Below are 10,810 nucleotides of genomic sequence, written 5' to 3' on the forward strand. Positions count from 1 at the left end.
GCAGTGCTGGGGGAATGGTTTGACTTGATGATCTTAAAGGTCTTTTCCAGCCTACTGGTTCTATGACATAGGCCACAAGCAATAACACTGGAAGACTGAGACACAAGCTCTGCGGCTCACTGTACTATGCTCAAATAATCCAAACAGGCCACAGCACACACAGAAAGGAAGAAGGGAAATAAAAACTTCTGCCAGACTGACTGCTGAAAAATAAGTGACTGAAGCCCAGGTGTCAGACGGTAACAAAGCATGATATAGTTAGAAAGCAAAAAGTATTTGCAAAAGATGATCTGCAGTTGGCTCACTTCAGAATACTGCTCCAGCACAGCAGCACAGCCAATTCACTGCTGATAAAAAGCCAGCATTCCCCATTCCCAGTACATGCTGTTATTCCTGTAATTTCAGTGTGGCTTTTTCAATGCCCTGCAGGTGAATACCTTTAGGTAGTCCTTTCAAAAGTATGTTGTCACAGAGTGGTTTTGATTCTGCAAAGAGATTTGCCTCTGCTACAAGGGTTTTTTTAGGCACAGAGACATCGTCTGCCAGAAAAAGAGGGTAAGAAAGTTTCAGGCTTGGCCAGGTACATAAAAACCAGTGGTGGCAAAAGCAAGCAAGCAAGAGAGAGACATAAGAAGATGGTCCAAGGGACAAAATTGCTAGGATGAAACAAGATCAGAGATACAAAAAGAGAGAAATATTAAGAAATCCTACACTAGACTTCAAACATGGAGGCAACAGATGAACTGGTGAACTAGTCACTGCAGAAGGTGAAAACAACATGTTAATTGCCCTTTCCTGCATACACAGAAGTAACATGAAGGGGACAGCCATTGGAAAAGGCACATTGTGCAACAGCATTTGGTCAGAGAACATCAGCGCCAGTATTACTTTAGTTTTGGCAAGGCCACTGGGGTTATTTCTCTGTTATTAATGAGCCTGGCTTTAAAATTAAGTCTTAGGTATCACACTTCAAGCAGTGTCTGACAGTTAAACAGATAATTTCCCCCTGCTTTTCAAGTTCTTAGAAAAATCACTTGTAACTTCAACTTGGAAAGGTGATTCACAGATCAAACCCCCTTACAGTCCTAGAAGTAAAAGCCCTTCCATCCTGCAGTAATCCTTAGGAGCTTTAAATAGGATAAGCAGCTGAGCAGAAGCCAGGCAGCCAATTTGCCTACTAATGGATGCACAATCCCTTGGGGAGAGATTTTTTACGATCTCTTGTCAAACATTCTTAACGCAAAAGCAGAGAAGCATAACCACAACACCCTCAGCTGAAAACAGTGCATTCACATGTGTAATGTATTGCCAACACATGTTGCATTCTTGTACAAAAATCTGCCGAGTCACACATTAATGAGTTTAGAGCTTAACTGAAGGTCCATTTACCTTTCAGTCCTCTACTGCAGCCTGCTCCAATGACACGACTGTTCCCATATCCTTAGAAAACTGTTCTCCTTTTAGTAACTCAATACTTCTTAAGATCTGAAGTAGCTCCTATGCCACCACTAATTTCTGCTAACCAGATCTTCATATGAAGAGTTTGCAAAAGCTTTGATATCAAGTGGACTATTATCATTACAGCCACGTTAATTGGAGCACAAAGATTTTCCGGCACTTTCAACAGCTTCAGAAATGTTGTCTTTAATATCCAACTTCATCATCAATTATTCAATCTCAGAATCACACATTCACCTCAGTTTAAAACAGACAGCAGCCTCTCTGAACTTACACAAGCTTCAGGGACTGTTGAAGTGATTTCAAAAGAAAAAAGACTGACAATAGGAAGAAAAAGAACACCCATATTCAGAGTCTTGAAGGTATAAACATCATATTCAAACATATTATGAATTCCCTCAATTGGTCTCCGCTTATGTAGGTCAACTGACATCAAAGGCACTTGTACCAGTTGGGGAATCCAAGTAGTATGAACAACAGAAAACACATTAACATTTTCTGCAGAACAACCAGCCATCCCCCAATACCTGATCCTGCCCATAGAAACATACTCTTCATACCTTTAAGAAAAACCTCTGCAAAGCCAGCGAACTGAAGAAGGCAGCAGTCAGACTGTGCAAATAGGAAAGACTTCTGTTACCTGCCAAACAGGGAAAGGAAATTAATTCAATGGGAGAACAGCAGCCAAGTGCCTGGATTGCTTTTTATAATGAGACATAAGCTTGTTATGTTACAGGAGTTACTCCTGAAGATTTACCCAAAGCCTGGGGGGTTTGTTCAACCCCTGTCATAAGGGGTTCTGACCACTGCTCCTGAGCACTATGTTAAAGTAACTACTGTCAGCATGAAGCTGGGCAGAAGGCTGGGACAAGGACTACACTAATGACAAGCCCAGTATTTCTCTGCCTGCACCACAGATGATTTACTGGAAGAAACACGCTGCAACTAGCCTGCAAATAAGGCAGTACCAAGAAAGGGTTTCAATTAGTTTTCACATTGCTTAGTCCCTCCCCCCGCAGCCCCTTTAAAATATCTGCAAAGAAGATCATATTTCAAATAACCATCAAGTACTTCAGCTGCAATTACCTATTTGTGCTCTCTGGCTTCCTGCATGCTGACCACTGAAATTGAAGGGGGTGCACTTGTGTCGACTGGAGCTCCCCAGAGTCCTGTGCATGAGAAAACAGATGTAATTGTGCCAACTTCCCATTCTTCCCTTCCAACAGCTCGCTGTGGTTCAACCTATACCCTATGGACATGCTGTAGGTCCATTTTCTCTCACATCAGTGACACGGCTATTGCAAATTCTCGCGTTGTTTTGTTACTGCTTAATATTGCTTGACACTAAGTTAATTTCTTTCCCCTCCCTCTTTCAATTCAGTATACCATTGTCTTCCACCTCACCAACACGTTTCATTTTTCTTGTCATTGTCTTATGCTATACTACTGGAGACTTGATGTGTTCAACTTGAATATTACATTTGTTTCCCTCTGACCCAAACTGTATATCCGCAGTTACACTAATGCATACAGGGTCACTCCAGGTCTCAATAGATTTTTCCTTCACTTCTGTCCCTGATTTTTTGGCTCCTTTGTCCACACAGAGCTTGCTCATGCTCTTTCAGGATGCTGTCTACAAAGAATCAAAGATGCATTAGCAGTGGAGTGATGAAGGCCACAATCTTGTCAATGTCTGTTGCCTACTTAAACTTTATTCTTTATTCAGAAGTAATCAGGACAAAGGACTTTCTGGTGCGGCTCTAGGTGTGGCTGAGCCTCTGTTGTGCTGCCTCCCTCAATGCGCTATGTTGCAAGAGGATAGTACAAATTCCATTCCAATTAACATATGGATCAGGCAGACCTCTGGGTGTTATTATTTTTGCATTTGTATTATTTGGTCTAATTTGGGAGCTTCCATGACACAAATTCACGTAGATTTGTTATTAGCACTTAAGAGTAATCACAGGTGATGGAGCAAGTTAACTTAAAAGTTATGCTAGTTGAGTTCTCAGGGGCTAACAACCTGGCCAGTTATTATGAAGAAAGGAGGAGGGATTCCTAAAAACACACTGGACCACATTAGTAAAATTCTAAACACTGAGAGTGGTGTTAGGGGACAGGGTTGTGTGTTAAGGGGGAGTGCAGTTTTTTCATTGACAGCCACAATGATTAAGTCTCCCAGAATTCTAATTCCAATGTATGTCTTTGAATAATAAAATACCAGAATTAGAATAGAATGCCATCTTTTGTCTAATCAATATCAGACATCTTGTTATGTGCTCCACCTAACAACCTAAGCCCATGGACCAATTCTGTCTGCGCAATCTCATTCCTACACTACATGCGCATTCCTGAACAAATGTTATTCTCCACTCAGAAACTGTTTATTTGAAATAATCCTTTTTAAAGAGCTTGACTCAAGTGTGGAATGATGTTATGTTGTGTGTTAGCCAGATCTCCTAATATTTTGTTATGCTTGTATTTTACAAACAAAGCATTATATCAGGTGGCATTTGCTAGTTCAGAGTGGGTTCAGAGAGGCAGTATGCTTAAGAATAGGGCATCCGGGTTAGAAACTGGACACCAGGACTGTATGCCTGGCAGAGTTATGGTTTGCTGTGTGACCTTAGATTGTTGCCTTCTCACTGATTAGGTCCTGTCTTTTGACTGTGAACTCTTTAGGGCAAAGACTATTGCATCTGCTAAAGAAAATGCTAAACAACATAAATAACTTCATCAACATACAGTAATAAATTAGACTTATCAAATAGTTTCCAGTTTATTTTCATATGTTTCATACAAAGTCTACATTACATGAAAGCTGATATAACCTTGTTTAAAGGATCTATTTTAGCAATTGTAACAAAGACATGACAGGCGTTATGTTCTAGTTACTTCCCATGTAGACTCTCAACGTGCTTTACACATTAGAACCTGACAGTAAATACTTGTAATGGCTAGTAAAACATCCACCTCTGTCTCCCACCAGTTAGCTGCATCTTGCATATGACTTCCAAAAGTCTCCTTTTACATCTTGATACTGTTTTATCACTGGATTTGTCTTCAGCTACTTTGCAAGTCTGTATCATATGCAAACTGATTTCTGTCTGCTGTTCAGCATCCCTTCTCTCTGCCACTTTCATGCACGTCTGACCATAATCTTAGTTTGAACTCTAATTGCTTTTCAAATACTTTCCTCATCACCAGTCTAAATAACACTATCGTCCTTCTCCTTTTATCTCACAATCTCAGTGAATCCTTCCACTCTGAGCCTAGGGCACAAGGAGCTTGCCTCCACAAAGAACCAGATGCCTGGGTGACTTAGGGTCCAAACCAAGACAAGAAAGTAACAAGGGAAAATACTAGCTGAGACTAGTTACAGGACTCAAAGATACTCCTTTAGCAGAAGTTTATAACAAAACAAGCTGTCTCAGGGCACATATGCAGACTAATTAAAGTCAGTACCGATTGCCAAAACCCATAAAGTTTGAGTCACCATGGCAAAATCTCATTGCACTGGCTGTCCACTTCGACAGAAAACAACAGGGAATTATCTATGCTCTGTCAAGATAATTCATAAGGAAGCAAGATCCTTTGTAACTCTCATTTAGCTGACACAGCTAAAACAACACAGGCCTGCAACTTCAAAGGTGCAGTAGGCTTTTTTCCCCTCAAAACTCAGTGCAGGCTATTCCATATTCTCTCCTGCTGTTTGGTATGCAAACTGGAGTAAGCCACAGAGGTACACATATTCAAGTAACACAGAGATTCAATAAGGAATATACACCATGAACAAATGGTAAACAAGCAATTCAGATACATGTGTACCAAAGAACAGAAAAGCATCTCCTCTGGCATACATTTATCACTAGTATTAACAGTGTCTGGAGTTCAATCCCATTTCTAAGCTAAAATGTGAGTCACTAGCGTTTTGGTTTTTCAGTGTGCCTCGCAGAAGTAATCATCTGGGGTGTGAGTAGGAGAGGTCGCCTAGATACATCATAAACAGAAATGAAACACAAATCCCTTGTGCTGGTATCGGTGGCATGAATAAACTCAGCGTCCCTACACTGAATGAAACAGTCACAGGATATACAAACAAACAGTCGCTACGTGTGTGACTGCCTTTCCATGGATTTCCTCAGTGCCTTGGGGACATCCTGATGCCCTGCTTGATAGCCAGCAGCCTTTTTTATCCCAAAATCATGCAATCCGAGACAAAACAAGGGCCACAAAGCATTGTCAGACATTAAAGAACGTAACTTTACTTTCTGTTCCCAGGTTATCATGAATACTTTCAAGCATTGTTTAAGCTACTTCAGGTCAGAGTTGTAGCTCCATCTGAATCTAGGTACTGTGCTGGTTTTACTCCTATGTACACTAACAGGTTAAAAAGAGACACCTTAAAGCCACTGTGAGAGGAGTCCAGCTTTCCCAGCAATATCAGCACAGTACTGCTAGCATAAAGAGACTACCAGTAGATATTAAAGAATTAAAAGAGATTCTGAACCGATTTAGATGACACAGAGCTTAAACGATCACAGCTGCCAGCTCCACAGTAATGTTCACCAGACTGCAACCACACTGGAAAACCCGGTAGGAAATATTACCAGTGCACGTAGGAGCCCCTGACATCATCCAGAACAGACCAGCATGAATAATCACTACAGAATTTGGCCTGTCTTGCCAGAAGGCAAAAAAAAAGCTATAAAAAATGGAAGCTGCCAAAAGTCCTCAGGGAATTTTTCCGAGGAACAGTGTTAAAAGGTTTCATATAAGACCAAGTCTCTCCAGCTTCATTGTTTCCCATCATTATGAGCTTTTTCCACTTTGGTGACTCACAACACAAACAATCCCATGGTTTGGATTAATGTCCTGGCCTCTGCAAAAGTACAGGGGAGGGTGTCACACCTTAAATATGTCCCTGAAAATCTTAGGGAGCAATTCTGAAAGTTTCCAGGGATCTGATGAAGCACCATCTAAAGTTACTCTAAAAATCCTTAAGCAACAGGTTCCTATGGTAGATCTGCAGGCCAGTAACTGCACACTGCAAGAAGTATGTCCTTTTTATTTACTATCATGCCACCTCTGAGATAACCCATGAAAATGAATTTAAAAACCACTTACAGATTACAGTTCACTGACAGGAATCAGCATACCAATACTCCAGCAATCTGGAACGCAGCTGTAAAATTTCAATTAAGAACAATGATATTGTGAAATAGTGTGGATTTTGTTTGTTTTAAAACATATCAACCCTGGTTTAGTTCAAAACAACATAAAGCAGTTATGGTTTTGAGCAAGTTCTTACATGATCTGATATTCATTAGCTAATTAGGCTCAGCTGAGGTACCAGCAACACAAAGGAATGTCACAGTTTCTTGATTAAAATGACTGTCAACACTGATGTCTTTTTTAGCTCTTTCTAGTGGCATCTCACAGCTTTAGATAAAATTTAAGGCAAATCAAGCTGACTTCAAAAAAAAGCTGTTGACTGAGTGAAAGAGGATGGCTGTTATGAAGAGACTTGTTTCTGCCAGGCAAGTAAAGACTTGCTTTTCCAGGTCAGACACACAGGTCTGAATTCTAAAACCAGAGATCTCTTCCTTTAATGAATCACAAAAACGTATTAACAGCCTATTGTTTTAGCATGAAGGAGTACATGCAACACTTAACATTTTCATTAATATTTAGTTTCAAATAAGCCTTCAGGAAACACTTCTACTCAAGCTGTGTAACTTTCACTGCTGTGTCCAGCATGCTAGTAGCTAGTGCTCACTCAGGGAAACGATATTTAACATTGCAGGAGATGAAACAAAAGGCTGTAGTGCACAACCACAGATAATTTTCAAGCAAGTCCTCAACACTAAGGTTTATTTTCCTAATGCTACAATCATCCAGGAAGTCGTTAAGACAATAGCGAGCAGCCAGTGTACAGCACGTACAGAATAACTGAGCTCAAAACAGTAGAGCAAAGGAGTGGAAGCCTAGCTGACTGATCAGCAGGAAGACATGGAGACACTGATGGCTGTCATCTTCCCTGCGGAGACAGAGGCTAAAGTCTTCAGGAGGGTTTTGCCAGGATAGAAAGCTGGATCTCCAAATTTAAGCCACAGCCTGACACATGCACACACACAATAGCATGAAAACACAGGCATTTAAAAAGCCAAAGAAATGTGTTCAGTATTTTCTCAGTTTGCCTATTTGGGCTAGTAGAAAACCTATAAATGGAAGATATTGCGTTCTTTTGATAAATGTGATGTTGTATGAAATATAGTCCCTGAAGAAGGCAGGAAACAAACGTCTTGATTCATACAAATTTACTGCTTGTTATTAGGAAAAAATACGAAAAAAAAAAGGCTGTTGTGACAAGTCTGTGATAGGTCAGCTGACCCACAAATCTCTCCCTTCTCAAGAGATAGTGTCACTACAGTATTTTTTCCAGGTTTCTTAACCTAAATATGCTGCTTTTGGATTAAAAACATCAGTCTAATCAATCTTACTGTGCATTCTGCTTAGGTTACCCACAAAGAAGCCAAAGAATTTCAGCTGTGATGTGAGCACTTACTGATTTGGAAATGACCACAAAAACCTGTTCAAAGTAGCATGTGCAGCTATGCAGTAACTGTATCTTCGCTTATTTTATTACTCTTGCTATTAACAAAGAATATCCAGAGTTGCATGAGATTATTGTCCTGTCAATCAGGGAACAGAACTGTACAACTGCAGTACTGGATGGTTAACTACATGGTTCTGAAATAAATGGATTTTGACTGCTGAGGTAGCTTTTCACACAGCTACATGACCTGCTCAGCAGGGGGAATAAGCAGCAATGGGGTTCTGACAGCTACTTCTTACCCTCTTTTTAAGGTCAAATTTAACCAGACTATCAAAATATTTGCTGAAGTGCCTGTCTGCAAGGCAGCACAGCCCACATGAGACAGACTGATGAGTGACTTACATCAGTTAGAATCTTTTTGCATTCGTCTGGTCTTTGTTTTGAATTGCTTGTGGAAAGATTTGGTAGGTGGAGCTTTTGAATGTAGTGAACCACCAATTGCAGCAGGCCTGGCATGGGAGGGCATTCATGGTGTTCACTCAACTATGGGATAAACACATTTTAAAGTCTGCAATGAGAATCATGAACAGACTAGAATTATTTTCGAGGTTGCACCATGGCATCAAATTTGATTTTCAGTGATTAAATGAAGTGATTAAATAGTCTCACTTTATTCATAGAGATGCTTTTAAATAGTTTCTGAAAAATACACCAGAAGCATTGATATTAGAGGGAATTTGGCTATACTGCTTATTAACATGGATGTATTACAAATTTCTTTACAGAAAATCCTTATGCTCTTCTCTCTTCTGGTATAATTCTTTTTCTGGTATACTTCTCTAAAAGTATACCAGGAAGAAGAAGTGACTTTAGAAGAGCTGGGGAATTTCAGCAAGACCAGCTTATGCTGCATCATTCCTTTAAAACCACAGCAGAATGCACTACAGCAGCGGCTGTGGTAGGAGCAGACCTTAGGGGAAGCAAGACCAACAGAACAGAAAGGCTGCATTTTGTTATGAAAGAAGGAGCTTAGTTATGGCACTTCTTGGATAAGCATCTGAGAAGATTATATATCCAGTCATGCTCAGACAGGGGGAGATACTGAAAATGCTCCATCTACTAGTAGAAATTAATGCAGCTTACATGGAGGTCAGCACTAAACATTTTTAAAGACCACTTCTTAAGTTAGTCTTATGTTGTTTTAGAGATAAGCTGCTATTTAAAATACAGGTCAAGCAAAGCAGATGCAGAAAAAGTACCTCTTCAATGTCTGCTACTGAACTTCACTGCATGAGATTAGACAGTCCCTTGCTGTTGGCAGATCCCCGCTGCCAGCACGGAATGGGTATCTGGTCGCTTGGTCCCAGTTCCTCCAGCCACTAGACTACACTAGGAGACAGAGCACAAAACCATAGTAAATCTATTCTTACCATTTCACATAGACAGTGTCTACTGTACCCCTAAAAAGTTTTGCAGTCAAACAGAGAAGGTGAAGAGGTTTAGCCAGTCACATATGGGAACATATACAGTTCATGATTCATTAGTGCAAATAGTTTGAAAACACTTATTACAGCAGAAATAAAGTTGTATAAATTGCAACATGAACATACACAATCCATTCCAAACACAGAGCCGAAGATGGAAATTACAGGACTGAAATTACAGGATGGTTTGGGTTGGAAAGGACCTTAAGATCATCCAAGTTCCAACCCCCCTGCCATGGACATGGACACCTCACACTAAACCATGTCACCCAAGGCTCTGTCCAACCTGGCCTTGAACGCTGCCAGGGATGGAGCATTCACCACTTCTCTGGGCAGCCTATGCCAGTGCCTCATCACCCTCACAGTAAAGAATTTCTTCCTAATATCTAACCTGAATTTTCTTTGTTTAAGTTTGAACCCATCACCCCTTGTCCTATCACTACAGTCCCTGATGAAAAGTCGCTCTTCAGCATTCTTGTAGGCCCCCTTCAGACACAGGAAGGCTGCTATGAGGTCTCCACGCAGCCTTCTCTTCTCCAGGCTGAACAGCCCCAACTTTCTCAGCCTGTCTTCCTACAGGAGGTGCTCCAGTCCCCTGATCATCCTCGTGGCCCTCATGGATGTGAGATCTGTGGATTTTCTTCCCCAAACTGAGTAGCTTGAGGCCATAAAAAAGATCAGCACTAGTTAGCTGTAGAGCAACAATTACCTGGAGAGTAAAATCCAGGCCCAGATAACTGCAGCTGAAGGAGAGTTTCTGCTTCTCATAGCTCTACAGTCTGTATTACATTTAGGAATTTATACTTTGGTGGCATCACAACAGCTAGGCTCCTCTGTATTCCTTCTTTTTCCTCCACAGCTAGCTGTAACTTGAGGAGCAGTCTATACAGAACCAGCAATCCAGCACCTCCTCTGACTTTACTGAAGTATTTTTTTTACCAATTATTTTGAGTCAACCATTTGTTTAAAATTTCAGTTGTTACTACCTGAAATAAACACACTTTCCCTTTTGTCCTGTCCTCCTATCACTGCTTTAAATAGGTTTTGCATCTAAAAATCTGCTTTTTTTTTCATGTAAATATCAATACAGTACACCTTGGTACACCACCCATGGTACAAGAACAAAACCAGAGTCTTTCAAACAAGTAAATCATCATCTCAGAGCAATTTACTTCAGTCCAACTTAGCCCAAAAGAGAACAATAAAATGAAACATAACAGTGAATTAAAAAGCCATCTCATGTGTTGTATACAAACTCCAGATTCCCTACCTAAACAGATAAAAAACTACAATTAGTATACTATCATTA

The 10,810-nt window shown here is 40.5% G+C and overlaps 1 long non-coding RNA gene across 1 annotated transcript; it reads right to left on the reverse strand.

The window, feature by feature from the left end:
• Window positions 1-2,113: 2,113 nt before the first annotated feature.
• Window positions 2,114-6,734, reverse strand: LOC133266064 (uncharacterized). Its single transcript, XR_009742243.1, has 3 exons — window positions 6,586-6,734; window positions 2,990-3,091; window positions 2,114-2,627 (listed from the first exon to the last, which is right to left on the reverse strand). It is a non-coding gene; the product is annotated as an uncharacterized LOC133266064 (long non-coding RNA).
• Window positions 6,735-10,810: the final 4,076 nt, after the last annotated feature.

Source organism: Pezoporus flaviventris, unplaced genomic scaffold, assembly GCF_033815535.1.
Source record: "Pezoporus flaviventris isolate CSIRO_AGI_PZ_B2104156 unplaced genomic scaffold, CSIRO_AGI_Pfla_v1 ptg000006l, whole genome shotgun sequence".
NCBI classification, from domain to species: domain Eukaryota; kingdom Metazoa; phylum Chordata; class Aves; order Psittaciformes; family Psittacidae; genus Pezoporus; species Pezoporus flaviventris.